Raw genomic sequence first — 13,470 nt, forward strand, 5'->3', positions numbered from 1 at the left:
TTCAAGCTACTCACCCACGCCTACAAATCTTTCCACAACACCGGACCCAAATACCTCAACGAAAGAGTCTCCTTCCCAAAAGAAACCTCCGCTCCGCCGACCTCAGTCTAGCAGAAACCCCGTGCATCCACAGAACAAGAGTTGGTGGAAGAGCCTTCTCCTACGTTGCAGCCAAGGCCTGGAACGATCTCCTAGTCAACATCAGATGCTCCCCTACTCTGCACACCTCCAGGAAGAGACTCAAGACCTGTCTTTTCGGTTGTCCCAGAGCTGCACCCCTCCCCCAACAAGCGCCTTGAGACCCTCTCGGGTGAGTGGAGGCCTTTAAAATTCCCTGATTGATTGATTGAACACAAAACTACCTCTTGGTAGCAGATGGTGCACAAGACTAGTGGTAATCCTGCCTCTGTTCCTGGAGCAGGTTTTTGTTTTTGCCCTTATTAATTTGCAAGGGTGTTTGTGGAGCTGGCCATTGGATCTGCATATTCAGAGGGCCATAGCTCCCGGCTATCAAGTCGCCAAATTCCTCCTACAAGCCCAGAGGTGGAGAATTCATGAACAATTGGACTAGCAATTACACTGCGTATTGGAATTTTGGTACTTTTTGTTTTAGGATTTCTCATGGTTTCCAGTGTTTTGCTTTCCTGGAACTGATCTCTTAATAGACGCTGGAGCATTTGAATTTGAGCTTCATGGAAAGATGCAAATCTGATAATTATGGGTTCCAGGATTTCCATGTTTCCATGACGGCTCCTGTGTCGCGACTGAGGCCGCTCCTTGGTTGCGTATAAATGCAGCACGGTTTGTGGATTGCATCCATCGCTAGCTCCTCACTTTTTAAACCTTCTTGAGAGACAGACGCTACTTACCATGAGGGTCCTTCTGCTCTTCGCCGCCTTGCTGTCCCTGGCTTTGGCCGACCGGCCTCCACCTCCACCTGGAGCTTTTGGTAAGTGGCCGGGACATTCCGTCCAGAAATATTTATATATAGAAATATACTGGCTGATTTAGAGCTGGATTGTGATGGGGAACTCTCAGATATCTGGAAGGAGTGTTGCAATCAGAAGCCACAAGTGGAATTTCCTTGACAATGGGTATAGTGTGGTGGAAAAGAGACTTTCCTCTACAAGTTGTGGACTTTCCTTTCCTTCTTGAGTTAAGACTGGACAGGGAAGCGGAGATGGGGTCAGGGGTGCTCAGGGGGGGGGAATCAACATTTAGTGAGAAGTACATGAAGAGCAGGAGGTGGAGCTAGGAGAGGAAAGAAGACAAGTAACTCTGAGACACAGGACTGAAGGAAGCCATGGACCAGGAGAAAAGGGAAGGAGCATTAAAGCACCGGGCACCCGCGTAAAGAGATGGGAAAAGGTTACGAGCCCGGTCCATAAAACTCATCCTGGCCACATTTATGTCTGTCAGGAACTCCCAAGAGGATTCCTTGCAGGAGTAAATGGAGTGTGAGTGGAGAGGAATCTGCAGTAGTGAAACCCACGCAAGGGGAGGGGTGCGGGCAACACAGGGAGTGGTTTACTTGTAAGGTTTCACAAATCAAAATGTGACCCCTTTCCAACCTGCACATGGTAATACAGCAGCCAAGGGTGAGAGAAACTCCCCTTCCAGGATGTGAAGGGGCAGCTCACCCCCATATCTGGTAAGTCTGTAGGCGAAGGGCTTTCCTACAGGTTCCCTGTAGGGAAAAAAATGTGGATGTGTACAATCATCAGCCCCTCCCACTCTGTCTAATTGTACGCTATTGTGTGCTGCGTACAGTTCCAGGCAGAGGGACCAGCCAGCCTTAAGAATGTCACTTAACAGATGTGAAAGTACAACTGGAAACCTGCACCATAAGTGTTATTACACATGTTTTATGGATAGCAAAAAATCTAAAAGAATGTTCAGGAGGCGAAATAGGACTCTGCACATAAATGTATACAATTATAGAAGAGCATACATTTACTTGTAATGTTCAAACTCCACTCAAAACAACAGAGCTCTCCAAACCACGGCCCAATAAAAAACTAAACATTCGAGAGTAGTTACTCTGGGTCCGGACATTCTGACTTTACTTGATAAAGGGTTGAGGGTGGCCTCTGCTGTGATACAAACTGAACAGTGACAAGCATCAGTGACTGGCCATGAGGGTCAATCAGCATTTATGGGTCTTACAAGAGTCTTTATACTGGATAATTAAGGCGCCCAGTTTTCCATTTTTACAGATTTTACAGATAAATACAGACAGAAAACAATGGGGAATATGTACAATGAAGTGGCGGAGAGTGGCGTTGGCCTGTTTGGCTTAACGCCATGCTCCACCACTGCACAATATTGTGCAGCCATGCGTTTCTCCCTCCGCTGGCGCTAAATTTACAGCCTAGCGCCAACGCAGGCTCCCTGGCACCATAGTGCAAGGGTGTCTGTGTTGAGGGGAAGATTGTTTATGTGCAAGAAGGTCCCCCTTCCTGCACATAAAGAATTTTAAATGGCATTTTGTAACTTCTATGTGTGCTGCTTAGTGCAGCACACATAGAAGTTGTAAAATGTAATTTTTTTTATTGATTGTTTATGTGCAGGAGAGGGCACCTTCCTGCACATAAACAATCAGTGGCATTTTGCTGTTTCTATGTGTGCAGCACACATGGAAACATTAAAACTGGGGAGAAATAAAGCACTTCTCCTCCTTTCACCTGTTTAAAACCAGGTTTTCCGTGGTCTCAATTTTGGCTCTGCATCCTATGTACACCACCCTTGTAAATAGGGGCAGCATCAAAATCATGTGTGTTGCGGTGGAACGCCCACCATAATTCCCATTGCCCTCCCCTTTCACGCTAAGTACAGCGTGAAAGGGTGCCTGATTTACAAGGCAGCGTTAAGCCATGTTACGTGGCTTAATGCTGCCTTGTAAATAAGGCAAAGCACATAGGGGCTTGTAAAGATGCCCCAAAGTGTTTCCTTTCCGTATTTAATTTTAACGCAGAAAAATAAAAAATGTTGAGCTTCTTTTGAACGCCTGAGCAGGTTGACAGCAAGGGGAGTTAAAAAACCTGGTTGACATTTCCCTAAATCAGTGCTTGTCTAACATGTATATGTTGTATAATGCGGATACCTTACATATAGGTGTACTGTTGTGTTATATATGGCTATTTAATTTGTTAAAACCTGACAGGCATCAAAGTAGGAGTGCATATTTCTCAGTTAAATTATTGTGGAAATATAACAATTTCGACTAGGGACACGATTACGATGCAAGCTGAAACAGACCGCATCATAATCGGCCATTCAGAATCCTTTTCTATGACCCCTTTTGATGGGGTCGGCCAGAAGGGAATCCAAATCGGATTTCCGAATGGCCTCTGCCATTCGCCATCAGTAATCCCTCAGCCGGCTCTTTCCGGCTGAGGGATTACAATGGCAGATTGCCACAGCCTTTCTGTGCCGGCCTTTCCGACACAGAAAGGCTTTGGGAATCTGACTTTGGGGCCCCCCCCAGGCCTCCCATGGGTAGAATGCCGCTGAATGGTGGCCTAGGCTGTTGATCCCTGCATCCGGTGTCAGGCACCTTGAGGTGCCTGCCGCTGGGTTCAGGGATGGACTGCACCTCTGCTCTTTACAATGAGAGCATGCATTCTGTTCGAAATGCATGCTCCTATTGTAAAGAATGGGATTGCGACCAAACAGTGTCTGGTCACATCCTAATAGCTGGGTTGGGACCGACGATAGGAGGTCGTTCGGTAGCACTTCCCAGATGATATTGAACAAATTTAGGTTTGTCCAACATCGTAATTTGGCCCTTAATGTGTTCAGAAATTACAGAATAAATATAAATAAATACAGACGGAAATGCTAACACATAAATACCATAAAACCAGGAGCCCTATGGATAATGATGCCTGAAGCACCATGCATGGTGCAGTAAAATTATAAGCAGGTCCAGAAATAATGTATCATCTGATGATCGAGAGAATAGTCCAAGGCCCTACTTAAGTTTGGTGCTGTCGTACCATAGGTAATGACTTCTGGTTGTGAATAGTCCTATCATAGGTATTGTCTTCTGGTGGTGAGTAGTCGTATTGTAGGTAATGTCTTCTGGCGGTGAGTAGTAGTATCGGAGGTAATTTCTTCTGGCAGTGAGTAGTCGTATCATAAGTAGCGTCTTTTGGCAATGAGTAGTCATACCATAGGCAGTGTCTTCTGATGGTGAGTAGTTGTATCGTAGGTAATGTCTTCTGGCGGTGAGTAGTTGTACAATAGGTAATGTCTTCTGACGGTGAGTAGTCGTATCATAAGTAAGGCCTTCTGGCGGTGAGTAGTTGTATCATAGGTAATGTCTTTTGGCAGTGAGCAGTCGTATCATAGGTAATGTCTTTTGGCATTGAGTAGTCGTATCATAGGGAATGGTTTCTGGTGGTGAGTAGTCATACCATAGGTAATGTTTTCTAGCGGTGAGTAGTTGCATCATAGGTAATATCTTCTGGCGGTGAGTTGTCGTATCACATGTAATGTCTCCTGGCATTGAGTAGTTGTATCATAGGTAATGCCTTTTGGCGGTGAGTAGTGGTATCATAGATAATTTCTTCTGGCAGTGAGTAGGTGTATCATAGGTAATGTCTTCTGGTGGTGAGTAGTCATATCATAGGTAATGTCTTCTGGCGGTGAGAAGTCGTACCATAGGTAATGTCTTCTGGTGGTGAGTAGTCATATCATAGGTAATGTCTTCTGACGGTGAGTAGTCACATCATAGGTAATCTCTTCTGGCGGTAAGTAGTCGTAGCATAGGTAATGTCTTCTGCCAGTGAGTAGTCGTATCATAAGTAATGCCTTCTGGTGGTGAGTAGTCATATTGTAGGTCATATAGTCTCGGGCTTAATAGTTGTTTCATATGTAATGTCTTCTGGCGGTGAGTAGTCATACCATAGGTAATGTCATCTGGCGGGGAACAGGCGCATCGTAGGTAATGTCTTCTGGTGGTGAGTAGTCGTATCATAAGTAATGTCTTCTGGAAGTGTGTAGTTTTTGTTAATAAATAATTTCTAAATAAAAAAGAATTAATTTTTGGAGAAATATTTTTTTAATTTTATTTAATATAATATTTTTAGGTATTTGTGACATGCATTTAACATTTAACATTCATTATATGTTTTTATTTTTTATATTAAATATATCTGTTTCAATTTGTAACATATATATATATATATATAGAGAGAAATTTTTTATGATATTTTGTTTGTTTTCAATTTTTAACTGACTTGAGTGAGAATAGTAAATGTTGCTCCTCCGCAATCCAACACTTTCCCAATGGATGCACTGACTGGAGTGGGAATGGTAAATTTTGTCCCACCGCTATCCAACATTTCCCTATTGATGTACTAACTGGAATGGGAATGGTACATTTTGTCCCTCCGCTATCCAGCACTTTCCCTACTGTTGCACTCACTGGAGTGGAAATAGTAATTTTTACCCCTCTGCTATCCAACACTTTCCTAATGTTGCACTCATTGGAGTGGAAGTAGTAATTTTTACCCCTCTGCTATCCAACACTTTCCTAATGTTGCACTCACTGGAGTGGGAATAGTAATTTTTACCCCTACGCTATCCAACGCTTTCTCTACTGTTGCACTCTCTGGAGTGGTAAATGTAAGTTTAAAGATTTCTAAATAGTTTAATGTTTTAATTTATAAATTAATGTTTTTTTTAAAGAGATTTTATGTTATTGTTACATTTTTAAATACATTACAATGATATTACAATTATTGGTTTAAAGTAAATATATATGTATATATATATATATATATATATATAAAAATAAATAAATTATTATAAATGTGTGTTTAACTTTTTTATATTAAGTTTATTTGTTATATTTGTAAAAATTTATATTAAATCTAATACAGATATTTTGGACAACTACATCTAAGACATTGATGTTTCCCTTCTCCATATTTTTGTACTGACCATTATAAGTATAGGATGTAGATATGTTTGACCGATATTTTGGTCACTCTATTTTTGTATGGGTATATTTTGGGTGTCGATATTTTGTCAGTGTACTGGTTTCTCGTAAAGGGAACACCAAGGTTGTGTGTCAGAATTTTGTATGCAGAAGATCAAGTCCTAGTTAATATTTACAAAAATATGGCCCTACCAGATGCATATTTTCTAATATTACCTCCAATGAGTGCTATTTCTAAATAATATTTAAAACAATATATTTATGTCACAATATATTCTGACACGAATATTTTGATACAGTGCCTACACCCAGGGCTTGTTCTAATCATGGTCCATGGTTTGCATAAACTACCTTCTCTGACATTGGGGTAGCTCAGTAATTCAAGCACCTGCTGCTGAGATCTGTGCATGGCCTGTGGGTCACTGGTTTGATTGACAGACAAGCTCTTTATTTCAATTAAGAGAAAGCCATCAAGTTGTGTAATGCACTATGAACTGCTAAGATTGCAGTTAGTGTAATATAAACAACCATTTGCAATGCAATCAGTCTCGCCTTTCGTACCTTATATGTATTTAGCTATGCAGCACATTAGCTTGGGTGCTGAAACATCTATTGTTCTTTAACATGGAGGGAAAGTGAGCACCAAACTGCGTGACATGCCAGGTATGGGAGCACATGGAGAGAAATATTGCCTTTCAGTGGGAAATGGCATAGTCTAAAGCTCTGTTTTTATTATAAAACCAGGGCCTTCGGTGGTCATATCACTGAAAATACAAGATTTGAAAAAAATATTATTGTCTACGGGTGCTCGTGGAAGACAATTTCTATGGACTGGAATCTAGAGAATGCTAAAGTGATTCTGGTATTTTACTGACCTCAGCTGGTTTTTTTCTATCAAGAAACTTAAATAGAGGCATTTGCTAGAAAAAAAAACATAAAGTCCCTCAGCAGAATGCAATTCTGGTATTTTACTGACCTCTGCTGGTCGTTTTCTATCAAGACAGTTAAATAGAGGCAGTTGCCAGAACAAGAAAATAAAGTCCCTCAGCAGAATGCAATTCTGGAATTTTACTGACCTCAGCTGGTTGTTTTCTATCAAGAAAGTTAAATAGAGGCAGTTGCCAGAACAAGAAAAGAAAGTCCCTCAGCAGAATGCAATTCTGGAATTTTACTGACCTCTGCTGGTTGCTTTCTATCAAGACAGTTAAATAGAGGCAGGCGAACAGAAAAAAAGCACCTAAGCGGAAGCAGACAAGTACTAGGGCTGATCTCCAGAGCCCACAAAGTACATACACATATAAGTATATACTAAAGTATATACAAGAGGTCTCGAATGCTCGACCTAAAAAAAAGGAATTATTTTTGTTAATACCAGTGTAAAGCAGGGGACCAGCATTCCCACCACCCAAGGTAATTAATGCTTTACCAAAGCAATACCACACAGAATGGTCTGCAGGCCACTTACACATCCTGGGTGATGGTGGCTACGATTGCACTTGTGGAAATTTCCCATTTCTGATGACCCATTTAATAGACTTTCAATACATGAACTGACATAGATCTGAAGGGGGGGGGGGGCTCAGCTAAACAGAGCTGAGGAATGGTGCAGCTATGACAGTAGACTGCAATGCACTTTTACTCAGTGGCTACTTTCGTCCATCGCTGACCTAGAAATGTGAATGTCTCTTCCTCCCAGTCCCCAGAGATCAAAACGTATCAATCATACAGACATGTGCCATATAAAGTGTGAAAAAAACATTGATTAATCTTGCAGAGATGGTGATGGCTAACATGTTTCAGCCCTATGCTTGGATGATCACATCACTTCCTTCTTCAGGAAACTGTATGGGCCCCTCTCAAGCTTTTTTTGGAAACACAGGACACCTCGTTCTGACCAAGTGAAGAATCTTTTCAAGAGCATGAATGTGTTAAATGGCACTTTTTTTCTGTCACCAAATTCTTGAAACTCTTGTGAATCCTTAAGTAACCCATAGTTTGCATGTTGGCTTTCACATTAAAACAGGGATTTTATGCCACTTCTGAGCTGTTTCAAAAAAAAAGAAAAGAGTTCACCAATAGAGGCCGATGTTATGTAAATCACTCGTGAACATGTCTGTCATGGGAGCAGTCCATCCCCTCTGCAAGAAAAGATAAGCAACCCCAAACCAGTTTTTGCCTTGTTCCAACTCATCACTAAGGTACAGCTTGGATTTTGTGTATAACAAGTAATGGAACCATGTCTAGGCATATCCTTGTCTACTTGTGGTGTTACCTCAAACAAACAAAAGGTGATGGGGGAATATTTCCAAAAGTTAAAACCAGTGAAATCACACTGAGTAGCATTCCAACCCATCATTTTTCACACACAGTGCCACTCTAGACAGAGGCCCATTTTATGCTAATCAGTTCTGACCTTGGTGCTCATGGGAACAGCTCCTATTATTTATACAAGGCACTTCCCAAGCAGGAAAGCTTCACTCATCTCTATTCCCGAGTGAAAACCCAGTTTGGTGCCTGCCAGGAAAGGCTATAGGCTATGAATAATTATGACAATAAGCTGGCTCCATATGTACATATTGGAACAGATGTTTGCGACCCGTATGCGCATGCAAAAATACCTAAGGGCATGTACAAACCCTATTTAGCGAGTCGCAATTTATTTGTGACTGGCTATGAGGAAGGGGTGTTTCAATGGCGTCTGTTCCTAATAGCAAGTCCGAGCCCTATGTATGACTGTTTTGCGACTGCAATTGTGGTCGTAAAATAGTTACAATTTACCACCTACTTCATGTAGGTGGTAAAACATTCGCAAACGGGAAGGGGTCCCCTTCTCCTTTGGTAATGCATAGGAAAATATTTTTAAGAGCAGGCAGTGGTCCCAGGGTCCACTGCCTGCCCTTAAAAAATGAAATGAAAATGTTACTTTTTTTTTAAATGCATCCTATTTTCCTTCAAGGAAAACGGGCTGCATTTTTTTAAAAAACTGCTTTATTTAAAAACAGTCCCAGACATGGTGGTCTGCTGACCCCAGCAGGCCACCATCCCTGGGAGGGCCTGTCATTCCCAATGAGCTCGCAAATTGCGAGTGGCTCATCAATATTCATGAGCCTCGCTTTTTTGCGACCCCATTGAGAATCACTAACAGTGTCTCTGATATTGTTGTACATTTGCGACGCGCAAATTGTGACTCGCAATTTTTTGCAATTTGCAAGTCACAAAAGCAAATGGTTGTACATCTGGCCCATTGTTCAGAGGTTTTTCATTGGCTAAATGAAGAACTCTTTAGAGAACAGGATTTAGTCCAATTATATTCCATATGCAACATGGGCCTGTGTTTTACAGATGCATTCAGGGGTGGTGCTTCTAGAAGACGCAATAAGGTCTTAGGGTGCCACCAATACACCGAAAGTTTGACAAAGGTACAATATGTGTGTGGTTTGGAAATGGCAACCACCAATTTTCCAGAAAACACAGGAATTTGGATTACCGTCCACCTCTAACTCAGACTCTGATAATACTGCTTCAAGTCCATCATCAGTCCATCTCCTGCCACCCAACCTTCCTCCTTCCCTGGTCTCCTGTGAACAATGCATAATTATATAGACATATGTTACTCACATGCACTAGACACTCCTTATCTCCCTTTTCTGAAACCTGTGTTCATTTATTTTCATAACTCAATGCCCACTGATACTGAATGAAAAACCCCAAAAACATGGACAAAGAAGTGACTGATTTCTTCATTATTTTGACTTCTCTACACACAGGGCCTCCCCAAGGGGGTGGTGATGGCAAGCCACCGGGAGACATGCGGCCAGATGGCATGCCACCGGGAGACATGCGGCCAGATGGCATGCCACCGCGAGACATGCAAGCAGATGGCAAGCCACCGAGAGACATGCCAGCAGATGGCAAGCCACCGAGACACATGCCAGCACATGGCAATCATGGAGTTAATCCAGGTGAAGGAAATAACAGAGGAGGATCAGGGCCACCGCCACCTCCACCACGCGGCCCTGCTGGTCCACCACCACCTCCTCCAGGAATGGGACCAGGACCCATGCCACCAAGAGCTTAGTTTTAGATGACGGTAAGAAGAATTACAATCCACTGGGAACATGCCACTTTAGTTAGAGAGTGTGTGTGTGTTTGTATGTATGTGTATGCACATGTGTGCATGCATGCAGAAGTGCATGTGAGCCTTCACCTAAATGCAAATGTGTTTGTTGGCACACATACATGCTGTATATGGTGTGTGTATGAACTAACGTAATGGACAATCACTACACTGCATCAGATGGGGTATGATGTATCGGGGGGTCCTGATCATCACCCTGATGACAAGTTTGGTGCATTGGACTTTCCTGACCATATGCATAGAGCCATATGCAAATCAGCCTTCTTTCTACTCCAATAGGAACAGTGCAGCCCGAACTGCTGAGCCAGGCCCTCTTTGAACCAGAATACGAGCAACCAAAGATTGAGTTTGTACTATTTGGGTCTCCTCAGTCAGGTGCAACTTGATTCCAGTGGCACAGTTAGCACGTGACCTATGTATTGTATTGTATTGTATTGTATATCGATTTGTAGAGCGCGATTGCTGCCCAACGGGCGTCCAAGCGCTAAGGAGGCAGCCAGAGTGGGAAGGTACGGCGGGAGTTAGGACAGGGATTGGGTCAGGGCAGACCTAGCAAACAGAAGAGTCTTTAATTGTTTGCGGAAAGATTGCAGGTTGGGATTGCATCTAAGTTGAAGCGGGAGTGAGTTCCACAGTTTTGAGGCATTCAGAGCGAACATTCTGCCTCCAGTTCTCGCTCTCTTAACTTTTGGAACCACGGCCAAAAAGGCTTCGGTGGAGCGTAGATTCCTACTTGGGTGATAGCGGGTGACTAAATTGTCATTTATTGCTGGACCTGTTTTCCAGAAACTCGTCACACTTAGAGTCAGAATGATGTACACAAAAAAGTAAAATATAGAATGCATGAATTAAACTCAGTCGCTGGTAATTACTCAGACCACATCCCAGTAAGTTGTTTTTGGAACCATGAAACCTAGGATTAGCCCCATTCATTTGCATACCAGCCTTAGTACTGCTCCAGTAAGAACAGGTCCAGGGTTTCTTGTTGCTCCAGGAGGAACTGGTCTAGGGTTTCTTGTTGCTCCAGTAAGAACAGGTCTATGGTTTCTTGTTGCTCCAGTAAGAACAGTTCTAGGGTTTCTTGTTGCTCCAGGAGGAACTGGTCTAGGGTTTCTTGTTGATCCAGTAAGAACAGGTCGAGGGTTTCTTGTTGCTCCAGTAAGAACAGGTCCAGGGTAGCTTGTTGCTCCAGTAGGAACAGGCCTAGGGTTTCTTGTTGCTCCAGGAGGAACTGGTCTAGGGTTTCTTGTTGCTCCAGTAAGAACAGGTCCGGGGTAGCTTGTTGCTCCAGGAGGAACAGGTCGAGGGTTTCTTGTTGCTCCAGTAAGAACAGGTCTATGGTTTCTTGTTGCTCCAGTAAGAACAGGTCTAGGGTTTCTTGTTGCTCCAGGAGGAACTGGTCTAGGGTTTCTTGTTGCTTCAGTAGGAACAGGTCCAGGGTTTCTTGTTTTTCAAGTAGGAACAGGTCTAGGGTTTCTTGTTTTTCGAGTAGGAACAGGTCTAGGGTTTCTTGTTCATCCAGTAGGAACAGGTCTATTGTTGCTTGTTTCATCAGTATGAACAGGTCCATAGTTTCTTGTTTATCCAGTAGGATCAGATCTAGGGTTTCTTGTTGTTCCTGTAGGAACAGGCCTAGGGTTTCTTGTTTCTCCAGTAGGAACATGTCTAGGGTTTCTTTTTTCTCCAGTAGGAACAGGTCTAGGGTTTCTTGTTTCTCCAGTAGGAACAGGTCTAGGGTTTCTTGTTTCTCCAGTAGGAACAGGTCTAGGGTTTCTTGTTTCTCCGGTAAGAACAGGTCTAGGGTTTCCAGTTGCTCCAGGAGGAACAGTTCTAGGGTTTCTTATTGATTGATAAAGAACCGGTCTATGGTTTCCTGTTGCTCCAGTAAGAACAGTCTACGTTTGCTTGTGTTCTCATTCAGAGAGAACCTGGCCTGGCAGTGTGGGCTGCTCCTTTTTCATCTCTGTATCTATCTGCGGCGACTGGACCACACTTTCCATTGCCCAAATATTGTTGGTACCATCCCTCTGTCGTCTGTGGGGCTGATTTACAAAGCTTTTTCTTTGGGACTAATTAACTTTTATTCTGGACCACTGTGTGACTTGGCCCTGAATTTCCAGCAGTGGGACACAATTACTGAAAAGAATAAACTTTGTGATCAAAGCTGGCTTGTGGAAATAGTGTTTGCTTCAGGGATACTGGGGCCCTTCATTACCAGGACAGAGCTGAGAGTTCAACTCTTACATAAGCACTAGAAATCTGTTATTCAGATGCATCTTAATATTTGGATTTAATTACAGGAAGTGTTTTTGTAACCTTACTCTTATTTAAGTTTAGTCAATCCATAGGTTTCACACACGTTGACATAAGGTTTCGGCCATCACCTAAAAATCACTGGTCATTCATCTGGATACCATGCATTGAATAGTGTGCCCTAGATTCACACGATGCCCTGGTTCACAAAGACAAGGGGATATCATCATTATAAAAAGCGTGTGGTCAAACCAGTTACTTGGTAGAATTTAACTAGAAAAACTCTGTTCCTGGTGGGGCCTATCATTGATGGCTGTTGGTACTGCATCCTGCATAATAAATAGAGTTGTATTGAACCATATACATTGAACTCACAAACATCTGGAGGAAGCATATGGGGCTTTGTGTACAGATCAAATATGTGAAATTAAAAGGAAATGTGGAGATTGCATGATGTGAAAATGCAATGTATGTAAACAAAATATATATTGATAAATAGACGCATATTGATTAGTTCTTTCTTCGAAGGCAATCATAATTTGCACAGTAAATCAGATGATCCTGTGTGTTTACTTTGTTTTATGAGTTCGTTTTCCTTATACAATTCAAACATGACATTAGACATATTTTATAAAACTGTCCTTCAATTGTAGTACAGTAATTATGAGGAATGTGTAGATAACATTTTCTTTTGTTCTTTCTAATTTTAGAAATGAACTGAATCCTGGGTCCCACCTCGATGGTCTCAGCCTCCAGTTCTGTGAAACAGAAGATTGTTCTAACCAGGCTCTGATTATAAGAAATAAAGCATCTTGTAGACTCTGCATTAATGACGTCACTTGTTCTTGTGTGTTTGATTGGCTTGTTTTAATGTCTCTTGCAATGTTTCATTCATAGAAGAGGAAGCATGGAAGAGCTCACATCAGTGCAGGGATTTAGAGGGGGAGACAGCTGCCATTGGAGGGTTTATGGTTAGCCCAGTGATCGATGCAGGCCTGGACCCAGCCGTCTTCACCGTGTAGAGTCCATTTCCAACAGACCACATCTCCTCATCGCCAGACATGAGTCCCTGAGGAGAGTCTAACACAACTCTGTCGCACCCACCCAGAGGTCCATGGATCCAATACTGACC

The 13,470-nt window shown here is 42.5% G+C and overlaps 1 long non-coding RNA gene across 1 annotated transcript; it reads left to right on the plus strand.

Moving 5' to 3' along the window:
* Positions 1-821: 821 nt before the first annotated feature.
* Positions 822-13,162, plus strand: LOC146813436 (uncharacterized). The gene is made up of 3 exons (XR_014966037.1): positions 822-949; positions 9,715-10,037; positions 13,049-13,162. It is a non-coding gene; the product is annotated as an uncharacterized LOC146813436 (long non-coding RNA).
* The last annotated feature ends 308 nt before the right edge of the window (positions 13,163-13,470 follow it).

This window comes from Triturus cristatus, chromosome 7, assembly GCF_964204655.1.
Source record: "Triturus cristatus chromosome 7, aTriCri1.1, whole genome shotgun sequence".
Taxonomy (NCBI): domain Eukaryota; kingdom Metazoa; phylum Chordata; class Amphibia; order Caudata; family Salamandridae; genus Triturus; species Triturus cristatus.